Here is a 16232-nt window from a genome sequence, read left to right as displayed (position 1 = left end):
TGTTTGACGACAGATAACCCGTTTTCTGTAGAATGCGTTTAAAGGTCGAGATTATCGTCGCAGACGTTCTTGATACTCGTGGCGAATCCGGTTTACGCGGCAATCGATATCGATAAAGATTCTAGTCCGCTGACGCATAAGCTTCTCAGCAATAAATATTCGTTTAAGTGAACGTACCTAACTGACTTACGCGATATATTTGGTTAACGAATAAGTGGAGTTTGCTTTAAGCGTAATTTGTACAATATTTCGTATCTTCAATACAAATTACGATCTCGAGAACTTGTTGATGAATAATGGACTGCCGATAATTCTTCTCATTGACATTCGAATCGAATACTGAAGGAACTTTGTTATATCTACGATTTTCAATTCTATATCGAGGCGTTTCAGAATTTTTCAATGGACAGTATCAGGTCTCTCTTCAATTTACACGCAGATTAAATACCGCTATGCGGAGATAAGCTCGTTGGGACATTTTGTCAGTAACTCAGTCTCCGGTCTCTTCGTCAATCGAATCTCCATTCTTGATCTGCGATTTGCATCCAGATTAAAAATTGCGGTGGGAAACTAAAACTTCTTTCTTTTTTTGGTTCCCTCAAAAGGGAATTCTTGCGCGCGCGCAATCTGAATTCCGACTTCGAGCCCTATAATTTCTGCGTATGTGACATTTTTACATAATTACCGAACCCAGACAGGCAGGCAGGCAGGCAGGCAGCTATCGCGGGCCCGATCGATACGGATTAAACCGGTTGGAAAAATTTAATTAGCACTATGCGCGGGCGATGGAAGAAGAAAAACGATCGAGTCGCGAATGCGATACGGCCGATTTTAAAGAGTGCTCGCCGTGCTCGCGGTTTCGTCGAAGCATCCGCTCTCCTCGGCGGCGCGACCTCGAGCATTTAGAAATCCCCGTGCATTACACTTTTCCTTTTTCTGCCTGCTGCAATCGCGCACTCCCGGGACCGCGGTGGCACGCAACGCACCGGCCGCTGCGGCTCGCTTGCATTTCAGATGATGCGAGAAGTATTTCGAAGACGTTATACGCGCGCAGGCTTTGCAAACATACGTTTCGCAACGTTTCGTGCTCTGCACGATGCACACTTAACGATGCACTCGACGATGCACACGTAATAAAACACACGCGCACTTGTGATCGGCACTCACGATGACTCGTCGGTGCGATTTCACTGCTGGTCGCATTCCATATCGCCAGATCGATCGTGCATTCCTTGATCTCCACAAATCAGCGAAAACTCAGATCTTGCACCTTTCTCGGGAGCTGGTATGACTCCTTCACATTCTCGTTTCAAGACACCTCGCGTATATCCTGCGGAAGCGAGTCGACACGTCAAGGTACGTCGCGACGATCGCTTTAACGAGCGCGCGCGTCCCCATCGAACATGCTCGAGCGTGTGACTGACTCGCTGGAAGAGCTGTGGTTCCCTCCTTGGCGCGAGTGCCTCTCGCTCGCTCTCTCTTTTCGCACTCCGCTCCCACTCGCCACGATGCGTCTCACTTCTCGACGCAGGTACCACGAGGATAGGTGTACTACCTTCGGTAAGGTGCCTCGCGTCATCGTTTGCGTAGTGGGGACGAGGGAACACCTGTACACCGTGGCGGTGCACGTATTACAAAACGAGCGCGAGCGATGAGAAGCAGTTGCGAAGCGAATCGCACGATAGCAGAGATCGAACACGGGATATGATACGAGAAGACGCAATGTCTTGAGAATTCCATTCGAGAGTGAGTATCCGATTGGAGAGTGATTATTCAACTCGATCCGGGATGCGGTTTCGGACGAAATCGTTGTTTTATTTGCTTTTACCGATTTTTATAATAATAAAATCGACGGAGAAGCACTTTCACGCCTAATTTAGATCCGCTTGAGAACGCGAGTGCTTAGACTGCAGGCGTAGGTGCTATTCCGCTTTCGTCGCATTCTGCCAAAATCTGACTAGACAGCAAGATTCCACGTGGCGAGTACTCGTAGATTATTACTGATCGCGTCGGTAGTCAAACAATGAGGTCTGATTAAAAGTCAGCTGACAGTCGGCCGACTGTCCGCATATGGTTATGCCGGAGTTTCACTCTGCAAAGCCGGACGGAGTACGTGTAAGCGATCGAAGAATGACGAAAACGGCCTTAAAAGGCGACACTAACAGACGTTCTCCCGACCATTACGAGCGCTAGCACGACGCGGATCTTACAAATTGTTCCAGCCCACCGCGACACGCGTTCTCCGATTTGTTCCATTCGAGTTACAATCAATTTTCATTCTGTTACAAAAATAATCAGTTTCTCTTTTCATTTCCCCGTTTCGATAAGTTTCGCTCGAGTTTTGCAGCTTTGATACCGGCACGTGCAATCAGATAAGAAATAAAATTTTTCGAGAGATCTCGGATATCTCGAAGATAATTACCAGAGTGTTATAACGGGACACATATCGGTGTGTTTACGGTTTAAGATCTAATTGCTACTCCCAGGGGCACATCTTCCTCTTCAGGGTCATGAAACGTCGGTAGCGTAATCTGCTCACGCTTCGGTGATATCTGTTTTAGTATCGCGTCAATATGATCGCGGCAGCTTTGTAATCGGGTACACGTCGCGTGCATCCGTCCGTGAACTCGGTAAATCATCCGTAAAGTAACAACCGTTCGTGGATCGATTTAACGGAGATTCAAACTGATCCTCATAAATAAATCGCGGCAGATCGACAGATTCTTCTGGCGGGAAAACGATGTAACAGCACGTTTCTGCTATTCGAGTAAACAGATTTGACCGAAACTTCGATTTTACGAGAGTTTATCACTCCGAGAAGCGCAACGATACCTACCTCTCGAAAACGCGCTGCACCGCTTTTTTCGTCACATATACGTTTATTTTTACACGGTCATTGCATTTAATGAGTACCTACTCGTGGTGCCGCCTGCGAGATTGATCACGGGGAGAATAAACGCCATTTCGACTGAACATTTCCATGAACCGGAAGAGATACAATCAAATTCAGTGCGCGCGCGTCGTGTTGTTTGAGCATTTTGTGTCGTGTCACGTCGGTACAATGCAAACGGTCAATACGGTATGCATAGAGCGCGCCCCGGCAATTTGTCAGCGATAATATTGTCGATGGGTGGAAGGAGTGTTTTATCGGATCAAAATTGTGTGCTTTTCATGGTACCGGAAGATAGCGACAATGTTTCTTTCCTCGTGCCCTTCTTTCTTAGCCCTTCTTGAGAGGCGCGTTAGACCGCAGCGACCGTAAATCATCCGTAAAGTCGAATCGACCGTAAGTAACGACCCTGATCACGAGCTCTCGGCTTCGTCGCAGCCGCAAAATGCTCGGCGAACCAGCCGTATCCTGAAATCCCGTGTCACCAGCAGAACGCTGCTGACGCTTCGTTTCACAAATGGTTCAATGATACAATGCCAAAGACAAAAAAAGATAAAAAAAATTAATCATTCCCGCCCGAGGTTCCTGAAGGCAGATTAAGGTAAGGAACTCTTTCGGTTTCCTTATTCCTTAACACAAGGGAGATAGTGTCAGTACTATGTCTAACTACCTGATTTATTTCTCTGAAGATCAGATACCCTTTTTTTGCGTTGCGTAGGTCCTAGAAGCCTAGAATTGTGAATTTGAATGAATGAATGTTTGCAGAAAATCGCACAGAAAATACTGTGCTCCTGTGCCGAGTTTTAAATCCAGGCTGTCTGGATTAGTAGGCTTAGCACCTACTAGCCTACCCACTACAATGCGCCATAGAATTCACCGTAAAATATCGGCATCGAGAAAGAAATGTTGATAGTCGATACAAGAACATTCATAGAAGATACAAACTACCATCGACATGCTAACTTCCGAGATGGATGTTAGCAGGACGGGAAACAGGCACGCGCATTCCTCAACTCGGGTCTCAAGGAAACGCTGTTCACATACAGCGAGCATTATTCGCAAGGTGTGCATTTAATATGCACCTCGCGAGCAAATCTGCATCGATAATGCAACATTTGCATGTTGCGACGGTAATGACCGTGAACGATTGCGCGCGTGGAGAAAGCGAGGAAGTATCGCGCGATCTCTCCGGCAGTTTCGAAAAACTCGGAAGAAACTCGGGATCATCGAAAAGACTCGCGATTTCCTCGTTGCTCGATCTTGCCCGCCGCGACTTCCGCGAGCAACCGCATGCTCGCGCGACTAGGAAAACCGCCGGACGGTGACTCACCAAGTCCCATCATGACGAGAACAGGAGAGTGTTGCACGACAAGAAGTTGTTTGCGTGAATGGTTGCTCGACCAACGGAAAATTTGACTGACGTTTGATCCGTCCGTTCTCCACATCGCGGAAACCCGGTTTCATGCCAGACAAATCCGCCACGCCGTTCTGAATTGGACATGACATGACGCGCGCATCTGTAGGTGTATCGAAGATCAAAGACGACACTCGAGGCCGAATTCTGAGTGATCGCAGCTTCATTAAAATTCCAAAGGCCAACGAGGCGTGAAACGAGGCAGTGAGTATGCATCTAATCGCGTCTCGTCTAATCGATTCTCGTTTTTTTCAAAAGACCCCGCACATTTCTTGCTGGGATCCCCGTGATATTAATGTTCGTGTGAGGCATCCGTGGAACTCCCGCGATTCCTCCCTAGTTTCTTCTGGAACAGCCCGTGTCCAGGACAACTAGGCGCGATTTTACGATTACGCACTGCCGGTTTAACGCACGCTATTAAGGTGTCGGCTGCTGATTTACATCGCAGATTGCGCGTCGACGATAACGGAGGCGCTTACGCAAGAGATTTGTCTCGGCCTGACACCATCCTGCGCCACGTTGCATCGCGTAGCGCGATTTATGCGTCATGCAATGCCGGTATTCTCGGCGTTCTTTTGCGGCCGGGCGACCTTGCAATGCCACGGCGTGCTGTAAAGCGACATGCACAGCAACGTCACTGACATCAAAGCCACATCCGTCCTCGGATGTTAGATTTAATCTCCAAAAAATTAGCTTTTTGCGGAAACAAATAATGAAAATTGCCAAGTACACGATCAAAAAAGTATTTAAGTATTAAGTATTTAATACCAAAATCGCAGCGTGAAATATTATCATGTCTTCATCGTTTGCATCTCAGGTAAAGTGTCTCGGAGCGATACGGATGATTCGCCAATTCCAGACACGCAAAATATCTACCCACGAATTTTCTTCCGTACAATTTGTGTCCGTAAAACTGTTAATATCAGACGCCAGTGGAATCGGTTTCGTCGCAAAGAGAAAGAGAGATTGAACTCGATAGCAGACCTCACGGAGGTCGCGCGAACTGAATTTCAAATCGCAGTCCTACATAAAACATAAATCGCACTCGCGCGGATCCATTCCGCGACACGTACCGATTTCCGAAGTAGATCCGCGGAGATATCTTGATGCCGCGGCTTAATAATGGGTTTCGCGTTGTTTGCCCCGATAGAGTTACACTGGCGGGATAAAACCTTCTCGGTAATTAACGACGATGTCGCGGAAAACAACGGGCCGGACGTGAATCGCGGCGGAATCTATCGGCGCCGGCAAGTTAAAAAGTGCCATTAGGAAGTTTTCTATCCCAAAGCACTTGCATGGCGTATCCTTAATCCACGGTTTTGCGAATCGCCGATGAAACGACGCATTTAAAATTTTAATTCGCAGCTAGTTTTATCCTTTATCAAAACGAACCGGCGAAGAAGAAGAGTCGCTTTGAAGTACAATAAAAAGGATGAGAGGCTGTTTTATCCTCCGTAGCAACCCCCAGGACGAAATTACGATGCAACGACGCGAGCCTCCTTCTGCCCTCGCTAATTCCTGGATGGATACTTTAACACATATGCACGTAATCCCGCGGATCTTCAAATCTCTATAAGCAACGTTATACTAGAAGTATTGCTACACAGAGTTTCTATTTATTTATCATTTTAACTTAAGTTGAAAACGCTTGAGATACGTAACAAGCAAAGAGAAAACTGAAGTCCACTTAGCGTTTCAATATTTTCCTACAAATCTTAGTTCGCAATTCACAAACTCCAAGTGATAAAATATGATATCATTTGTAGCGATTGCAGATCGCAGAACAGGCAAACCGGGGGGCACCGTTACGTGTAAAATGCGCAAAAAAGATATCGAACGAACGGAAAGTCCTTAAGAGATTCAGAAACGAATATCGCTTGATATAACAAGTTAAATTGCACGTAACGCGAATCGATTAAGATTTAACTGCTTAACAAGCTCGCCTTAAGCGGGAAAGTGATTAGAACGTCGTAATTAAGAGCGTTGCAATGGCGGTGTTAGTTGGAATATGCGCCATCGAAATTGAAAGGTAATCGGGAAGTTTTGACGTGGCAAGGAGAGCTTGCCGCATATGCAAGCCGCGAGGCGCGCACGTGCGTACGCGCGCGTTTCCAAGGTGTCTCTGGATTTTTTAATAAGTCGCGATTGAACGCGAAATGGTATCAGACACCGAGCGATACTTTTCAATTCAGACACGTCTCGCGGACTACGTGACGATACTCGGGAAATTGCCTCTTATCGGTTGAACGACGAAGTTTGCTTTGCAAAAACATTCCACAAGTATGAGTTACACGAATTGTTCTTTTTATTGTTCGCTGTTTTCTGCTCCAAGAACATAACGTGGAAAATGCAGGGAAAACGCAGAAAAATCGCCGAGATTCGATCGAGCTGTCTATTATCGGTTATTCGATACCACCTCTCGCGAAACGCGGAGATAAAAACGCAACGGGAGATTCGAGGAGCGCACAAAGGAAGCGGAAGACGGCGTAGGTGGGAATACAATAATCGCGATCGCAACCGGTGCGGGAGACCATTCAATTTAGCAGGACTCGGCGACGTGGTTGCCGAGGATTGCACGCGTCATGCATCGAGGATGCAACGGCACATGTGCAATTGCAACCTGGAGCGACGCGCCGGACGTTACGGTCCTCAGATAGCGAAACGGTAAAGTGTTTTACATGACTGAGAGACTTGCCAACCGTTTCCCTTATTAGTCTGCGACAGGCGCACCGTTTCGAGTGCTATGAAAATATTACGCGATAAAAGCGTCCATTTCTCATTTTCTCACGGGGAGCGCGACAAAGCCGGCGTTAATAATTCCTGGATGGATAACTGACATAGAAAGCGTTCAAAGCATGAAAAATGGACACTCTGCGGAAGAAAAAGAGAGAGCTGCGCCTTTAACCAATATTATATTGTGCAAACATAGCGGAAATCGAGGAGAGAGTAGTAACCTTCTTTTCATCGAATCTCGGAACGACATTAATCCAGCGATTCGTGGATTTCTCTCCGTGCAATCGTGCTATCGTCCCTTTACCGGCGTCTTTTCGATTGTTACGATCGACGATTGCACATTCGCGTTGTAACGTTACGTATCTTGAATACCACTTTCCAGCGCGATCTTACGCGCGCACCCATACCGTTCGATTCTCCGCCGCTGACCGTAAAAGTCGAGCGACCAGTTCTTAAATCGTCGGGAAATGTATCCCGCGGAATGCGTTATGCCAAATAAAGGCCGATATATAGCCGGTTAATACCGCAATAAGGTGGAAAAAGTGACCCGCATCAGACCGCCGCGTGTCGCAAGCGCACCGACATTTATCGGTAACCAATAGCCACGGTATATTGCCATTATGAAATACAACCTTCCGTCTTACCTTTTTCGCTTTTAAGTAAACACGAATATTATATTGAATTTGCGGTACGATGGACAGAGCAGCGACTGATTGCGACCTGCCAACCTGCGACTGACAGAAACTCATTTCGCCGCGCATTTTTCAATAATCACTCGGAAATGAAAACCTTTCGTAAGTAAGGAGCTGAAAATCTCGTTACGTATAGTTACGCCTCATTCATAAATGCAATCTTATTACACGACGAACTTTGAAGTTTCTTAACCGTGAGATACGGTATTACGATCTTCTCCTACTTCCCGCATTCTCGCCATTCTTCCTGAACACGCCGAATAAAGGAATGCAAATTTTATCAACAGAGTTACCGTCCGCAAATCGCAACGGTTATTCCCGCTGACACTCGAGTTCCGAACTGAAGAGCTCGCGCAACTTTCGACTTCAGCTGCAAGAGGAAAATTCGCTCATTTTTCATTTTCCCGAGAAGCCACGGAAATCGCGAGGCGCACTCGCGCGATTCTAATTTGCGCGGACTCGATCGATTCATCGAATGGAACAACCTTTCACAGAACGCGTTATCGGCAACGCAACTCAATGCAACTCGCACGTTCGCGGATGAGAAAGGGACCGCGAATTCGAAGGATATCGGATTAGTGGCTGGGAAGTAAGAGGCGCCGGCGAGCTGACTCTCTGGTTCTCACGATTGTACGTCGGTAGCACCGACACCGAGACCGAAGCTCTACGAAGACTGGTTTTTACCTAAGGGCTGTACCGTTGACTGCGTCAGTACCGTTTCCATGTTAGAAACCACCGCTAGAATAGACGGATTTTCTTCCGTTGCGAGAATAAACAGTTCTCAGAAAAACATTATTATTATAAGTATATTATTACTAACTAGAAAAAAACCAAGAGAAAAAGAATGATACAGTATTATTGAAACTAGTATTCATTTTGAGAATGTAAGGAAGACAAATCTCGAGTAATTTTACTTGCTTATTTAAATTTGCTCATTAACAGCTAATTAATGTGGCTACATTTGCGGCCAAACGTATATCTCCCATTAAATCTACGGACGTTATCTACATTTCAATGTGTATTAAAACGTAATGCATGCATGCAGCGCGAGTGCTTGCAATGCAAGCATTTGCAGCTCTGAAAATGGGAGCTCCGAGGAACGGTGAGACGGCGTATATCTCCGGGCAAGGTCGTCCACACGGTTTGCAACTGAACCGGCAGCGCGGCAACCGCAGGAAAGTACAGAGCGAGCCGACGAGTGGAAACGCTCAAGATACCGTCATCGCGAAGTCGAGAGCTCGCCGCCATCCACTTGGTGAAAATCAACGTGGACTATGAAGGAAACGGCAGGAAACTAATTTCTCACTATCGATCGCTATAATATAACGGCAGAGGAGCGAGTTCTGAGCGAATGCTGGAGCTTGAATTGAGATGTAACGAAATAACGGATCTAGTAATGATGATCCGTGAATAGGAAAGAGAATCAGCGTCTGTTTGAATACTCTTAACTCATTACGTCTAAACAGATTAATAAAACATACTTGAAGGCTCGTATAATACATGTACATGCACGTATTGCATCAGTTTGTTACTTTAAATCGCTTGAAATTTACGACGATACGATAATAAACCGTAATTGTTCATTCGTTCCGACGCAATGTCAACGTTTCACTTTCTCCGAAACCTGCCTCGTTTTCGAAAACCCATTGATAATCCTCCTCTTATGCGGCTCGTATCGATAGATGACGAAACCCTCGCTCGCGCGAACGTACAGTTGAAATAAAATGCGTAAAATCGAGCCGATCGATGCGTATCGATGTAAATATCATGTTAAGAGGTCAGGTTCTCTCCACTGGAATAAAGCAGCGCGTTTGACACCTGATTCGGGGCGATTATTATCCACATTCCATCTAAGTTTCCCCTTTTTCCTCCGAGACGCCCGCGTGAAATTCCAGCCTTCTCTTTCTCTCGCGATCGCAAACCAGATTCCCGATACTTAAAAGACAGCCAGTTACGAAACCCGCCTCGCAAATTCGATGACTTAAATCGTAATTCACATACATCGCACGCAGTGATATCCCACTTCCGGCGTCCAGGGTAGCGTAACTAAACCGATCACAATTTCCAATTAATATCGCAGTCGAGGTGAAAAAGAGTACGATCAATCATGTCTTAGAAAGTTACTATTAACGATTAATTCCGTGTTGTATTGATTTACAGGGAATCGTAACTCTGCTCCATTATGAGAACAGTGATTTTTCGCGAACGTTCTGTTTATGCGAAGTTTTCATCATTCAGTTTTCCAATCAGCGTCCGTAAGTAAATTACGCTGATATAAGATTAATGGGAATCTATAGCGAAACGAGGACAAAAATACTTAAAAATGAATTTACTTGGCAAGGGGTTGAAGGAAGCACGTAATGTGAAACTGGATTACATCCACTCCAGTCTCGTCGACATTAATCAAAATTACAGCGCTGGCAACGAAATACGATGATGTAAGCCGAGAGAGTATTTTCGGCGTATGACAGAGGCACGTAAATATTCCTACGGAAATTCATCGTCACGTAGCTGGTGAAAGAATGAATTATTCCTTCAATGAAACGTGAGCACGCGCGCAGCGCGACAGTTCGCCGTATAAATTCTAGCGATTAAAGGCACGAATCGCAGGAGCGGCCGCGTCGCGCGGAATATAAAGACCTTTATTAATGCGAAACAGGGTTTATTACCTGTTTCGTAAGTACGGTCAGTGAGCTCGGTATGTAATAAGGTTGCCTAGGAATAATAGCTGCGCGAGGAATGCACTTTGCTCGAGCTAAGAATATTCGCCTCGCGATTTAATATTTTCGAGCATCGTTAGAGCAGAAAGCTGGCGCAGATTCTTCATCGATATCTTGTTTCTTTTCATTAGCCTCAACTCCGAGGCACGTCCATTAGGCTGAACATCTTTGCGGGGTAGAAGAGTAAAGTAAGAAGAAAAGAACGGCAAATCGATAGTGAAATTTCATGCCTGAAATCAGTTTACGCGGCCGCTTAAACGACGGAAGGAAACGTTATAAGTATACAGATTTACGATTCCCGCCACGTAAAAGGCAGCACGATGCCCCGATATACGTCAACACATTTCGAAGATGGTATCGGCCTCGTAAATTCGGGTCGCGCGTTTACGCCGACCGAGCGCGGCACGGTCTTGCGTGATAACACAGATTGCTAAATTTAATGAGATCTTCATGTTTTAATTTTAAATAATATCTCTTTTGTCTCTCTTATCTAGAATTAAATTTATCATCTAAAAAATGTTTCTTATGATAATGTTAAGGATAGGTATGCACATCGTTGCATCGCGTTTCCGCGTCGAGTCCGTGACATCTCGTTGAAGATCGCGATGTCTGGGCGGGACACTTTAAAGTCGGCGTGCCGAGCAGAACCGTGGAAATTACCGTGGAAATTACGAGACACCGTCACGAGGTGTTGCACGAGGACATTTGTGCCGCGAGAAAAAGGCCTCGTTAACGACTGTAACACGTTCGTCGCGGCGCGCGCACAGTTACGCGCGCCCCTTTTTCGTGTCGCCCGTTTATCCGCTTGCCAAAGGCAGTGACTGACCGACCAACCGACCAGCCGACTGGCAGAAAGCGCAGTTAGGCGCTTTCAGAGCTACATGTGCTTCCACCATGAAAAGCCTTTCGTTCTTTGACAAAAAACGAAAGGCAAATTGACTTTGGCGATTCTATACCTGGAACCGGTTTTTAAACTCGCATTAACAGAAAGAGAATTTAGAAAATGAGAAAGGTAAGAGAAATATAAAATATTAAATTCTTTCCAATTTAATCTTAATCCATCTGAATCCAAGCACGGACGAACGAAATTGCCGCGAATTATTCAAGATCCCTCGCTGTCGCAATGTCGCACCTGCGTCTTAAATTAATGCGAAAACTATCGATAAAGTACACCGCGCGAAATGCATCCGTCGCGTTGGTTCTCACGATGTTTAGCGGACACAATGCGGCATTCTTTGATTTTCGTCATGTTTTTCTCGGATCTCGCGGACGAGTTAATCGCGTGAGAAATCGCTCGGTTACGTCGCACCGAGTAATCCGAGCAGAAATCGTGTCACGATCGTGTGCGTATCGTAGAACGCAACGTGCATGCATCCACGCACACGTACGACGCGCGATACATTTTAGATCGAGATCATTCGATGCACCTGCAGAGGAATCGAACTTGGCCAGAAGTCCTTGGAGAGGAAAAGATTCCTTCGCCTCTGTAGCCTTATATTTTCATGCCTTCCCTCTCTTCCTCTTCGGATTGGTCGCACTGATATCCTTTAATGTTCGATCCGAGTAACTGAGGACGAAGTCGACCCCGAATTGCTCGGGGAAGATGTGCGTAAGGATTGACGATCCGTTTTCGAACCATCCTATTTACCCAAGGTATCTTAGAAGAACGATACTTTAAGGATTTATCGGTAACAACGTCGCGGAAAATAATCTCGACTCGGATCGCCAGATATCGTCCGACGAAAAGCAAAAAGATTGCGCGATGTTGGTAGCGATCCGCGATATCTTTTCCGCGCTTGCATGCATAATCGATCGACGTTCCTTTGCATCTTGCCGACCGCAATAACGATCGCGCTGGTAAAAAGAGCGGAGTCGGGGGCGAGGCCGGGGAATTGGCATTTATTATGTATTTTTGGGGCAATTCATCTGACGCAAAGCGTTCTCTCGGCGGCGACGGAAATGGAGTGCATTGCGGCATCGACAACGATGACGACGACAGAGAAGAAGGAACTGGAGCGAGTCAATTAGCCGCTTATTTCGCGCGCGGTTTCGTCACACAAGTGACACGCACAAATCGCGTCTCATTATGTCGCCAGCGAGCGGCAGGTCGTCGCAATAATTAGCGATGGTTGACGACGAAATCTCGCGTCAGAAATCCCTTCATTGAGTTTCGCGGACCGAGGAGTCCAAGCGGAGGAAATGATACTTTGACACAAGTTAGTCGACTGGCGAACTAGGCCAGCTGTTAGACGGACAGCTCCGCGGGCATCGCGCGCGTGATAGCGAGCGCTCCGTGCGCTACGTCTGACAACATGATTGGTTCTTCCGCTGCTTCTCTTTATTCTCGGTGCCCCTCCGTAAAGTATGATTGTATCCCCGATTTCTGCCGCTTCTACGAAGACACGAGCCCTTCGCGCGACTGGGCGCGAGGCGGTTCTTGCTGGCGCAAGAAGTGACGCGGTAACGCTAGGTAATACCCGGCTGGAAATGTGGGTCAGAGCCTTCCATCCGGCTGCGTGCTCGACTCGAATTGGAAAAATCTTGCTCGCGATCACGACCGACCCTTTTTTTGCTCCTCATCCATCGCCGGATCTGGCCGTTATCCTTTTTAAAAAATGCATGAGAACATTGCGTGCGCTGTAAAACGTCGGTCATTTTTATTTCATCGTCGAACAACCGTTCGGAGGTTTTCCGCGTCGCTGCCCATTCACGTAACAACATAAACTGTTACGTAATAACGATTCACTGTTATTACTGAGTAACCAACAGAATAAAATTAACGAGAGAAATTCTTGATTGGGGGAAGAAGAATAATCATACGCGCATTAATTGTGCACATGTACCGGATTGATTAAATGCAACAAGAATATTCGTTTTAATTAGAAAAGTAAATAACCAGGGAGCAACGTTAAGAGAAAACGCTTACGCAATGCATCAAAGAAAAATATGTAACAAGAGAATATGCGCACATGTATTCGCGAAACACATATACCGATAATTTTAATATCGTTAAAGCGCGCGTAGCACTCGAGCCTGAGCCGCTAACGAGATCAGACCGAGAACTCGAAAAGCGGTTCGGATTAATTTTCTTAAACCACGGTCGGCAAAAACCGCATTGAGAGCAAAATTAAAATGAGAGAAAGGTCGGAAGGAACGTAATCCTTGCCTGTCATCCTCCAACCCTTCATCTGTCGGACGTCTGACTCATTAAAGAGACGCGAGGTTTTCCACGAAAGCACGACGTGCTTGCATCGAGGCGGCCGTAAATTGCAGTTAATTAGCTTGTTGCTGTAGATTATGCATAATTAAGAGTGGGTGGGATTATATCGAGAGAAAGCGGCATCCGTGTGTTTCGCGAACGTCGGATATTCCCCCGTGCATCATTTCTTTCTCGATATTATGCACGCGGCAATGTCACTCCGCGCAATATCGCTAATTAATTAACGGAAATGATGACGCTAGAGAATGAAATGACGAATCATGATGCATGAGCGGGCAAATGCTTTGTTAGCGAATGCGGACTGAAGCTAATGAACGAATGTTATTAATTGACTGATTATGACTGAATGCTGATTACGATCGAATGCGTAAAACGTCAAATATTGCTGCGAAGGTGATAAAACGTTTTTAATATTTTACAATAATTTCATCGCGCTAACATTTCTAAATTAAAATACTGTGTGATGATAATGTTCATCGCGTACGTAGCTGTGGCTAGCAATATGAGACCACAGTCCAGGCTACCAACCACTGCTGAGTTATCGATCGGACTACTTGCCAGTGAATGGTAGTTGTGCACAGGCACAACTATCGTTCACTGGCAAGACTCTAGAATTTCTGCCATACCGTCTGCGGCAAGCTAGGAACCTGTATTATAATCTTTATCAACCACATGATGGTGATATGGTGGATAATCTGATGCACCGTGATAAGCAAACTGCAATATCCTGAATAATCAACGAAGAAAACATGTTTTTGAAATTGACAGAAATATTTTTCCTGTACTGAGGAGCTAAGAAAATTTTCAAGAGTTGTTTTACGTTGTTTAGATAATTATTTGTCTAGTTTCCTGACCAAAGATGGTCTTAAGATTTATATTCGTCTTCAACATCCAAATTGAGAAAATCAAAATGTGTAAAAGAGGTAATTTTAATTCCGACCCTTTTTGTTCAGGAAAAATATTATTTACGGACAGCCTTCGCGACAATGCGTAATTGTGCACGTCGGTGTAGACGAGCGCAGCTAGCGGCGTGATTATTGATTTCTTCAAGTATAATCGGTACAAATGCTGCTGACAATATAACGGCCGTTGAATTACGGCCATTGATGTTTCACGAGGTTCTTGTTGATCACGAAGGATAAAAAGGAAATGCAAATGCTAAACGGGACGGCGGCGCGACTCGTTCGCAACGATGTGGGCGGATTGTCTCGCCCCCGCGCTCAAACAACACGCCTGAAAGACGAGGCGACCGACCAGCCGTTTTTCTTAACTGCACCCTGCGTGATCATCCTCTTGTCCCGCCTTGTTCCCTATATACGCTCTACACGCAATTCGCCCTGCATCAAGTAGATCTATGCCCACAGTGATCAGACATTCACTCAACGCGGCTCTAAATACTCGGAATCACTTTCAAGCAATTAATTCTATGCAAGAAGCGATCTTTGCGGAACGCGAGGCTTAATGTCTGTACATTCCTAGGATTTATTTAAACATTTATCAAAGTTGCATAACAGGATCAAATGAGATGATTCAACGGCTTATGGTTCGGTAAACTTCAATAATCTTCCGATGGAAATCAATGGCGGTAATAAAACGATTGAAATTCATTTTGCGAGTATTTGAAATGCAATTACGCAGGAGAAATAGCTTCATTATCTCCGCGTCTGCGAGAGATGCGGTCGTAAAGTTGTAACGTTACCGAGACGGGGAGGTCATAAACGAGACAATTCGCCGCCAGAGGTCTGACAAACGCAGCGTTTGCCCTTAATAAAAATGCGGCTTCGTGGGCGTGAAAGGATCAGCTAGACGGAGAAAGTAAGAAATAAATTGGGGAGAGACGTCTCTCGCTTCCTCGTGACGGCGGTGCCTCGTCATCGGGCACGTGCTTGGACCGCCGAGGGAAACCGGTTCTCTTCAGATCGCCGACCGGAGTCTTTTTGCCGGTCCATGGTGACCTTAACGATCGATTTCGGAATAATATCGCGCGAAAAGGAACGTTTTCTTTCTGCGGTAAAAAGATTTCCTGAATTCCACGAGGGTTACTCCCTCGCGATTCAGACATTGCGGAAAAAAATTATATAACGTAGATGCGATATATTCCGTCGAGCGCGCATTGTATCAGGAAAGTTACATAAAGAATGACGTAACTAAATGAGCTATGTGATCGGTCTCAAATGCGCGATACTATGTAGTAAATAAAATGTTACGCTTGCGCATAAATGTAAACGTCACATAGCAAAAGTTTAACATTCGTCTTTTGTAATCTCTCTTCTTTAAGGGGATGCTGGAGTGACTAGGGAACTTTTTCGCGATGGTGCTGCCATTTGCACAAAAAAATGCTTTTTATAAAAATTTTGCAATTTGTACGCACAAAATTGCGGTTGTTTACAATCGGGATAAAATAAAGGAATATAATGAAGCTTTTCGAAGTGACTTTAGAAGTGTAATAAAAAAGAATAGTATGAATGAAAATCTTGTACATACTTATACATACATGCAAGATTTTCATTCATACTATTCTTTTTTATTACACTTCTAAAGTCACTTCGAAAAGCTTCATTAT

The 16232-nt window shown here is 45.5% G+C and overlaps 1 protein-coding gene across 20 annotated transcripts in view; it reads right to left on the bottom strand.

Annotated features, from left to right (window-relative positions):
* The window catches only part of LOC105282229 (ensconsin), a 151688-nt gene that overhangs the window by 61899 nt on the left and 73557 nt on the right, over positions 1–16232 (bottom strand). The gene's annotated exons all lie outside the window — the stretch shown is intronic.

This window comes from Ooceraea biroi, chromosome 12 (genome assembly GCF_003672135.1).
Source record: "Ooceraea biroi isolate clonal line C1 chromosome 12, Obir_v5.4, whole genome shotgun sequence".
Classification (NCBI taxonomy): domain Eukaryota; kingdom Metazoa; phylum Arthropoda; class Insecta; order Hymenoptera; family Formicidae; genus Ooceraea; species Ooceraea biroi.
Note: the sequence above shows the minus strand (reverse complement) of the source record. Positions and strands in the feature narration are given on the sequence as shown.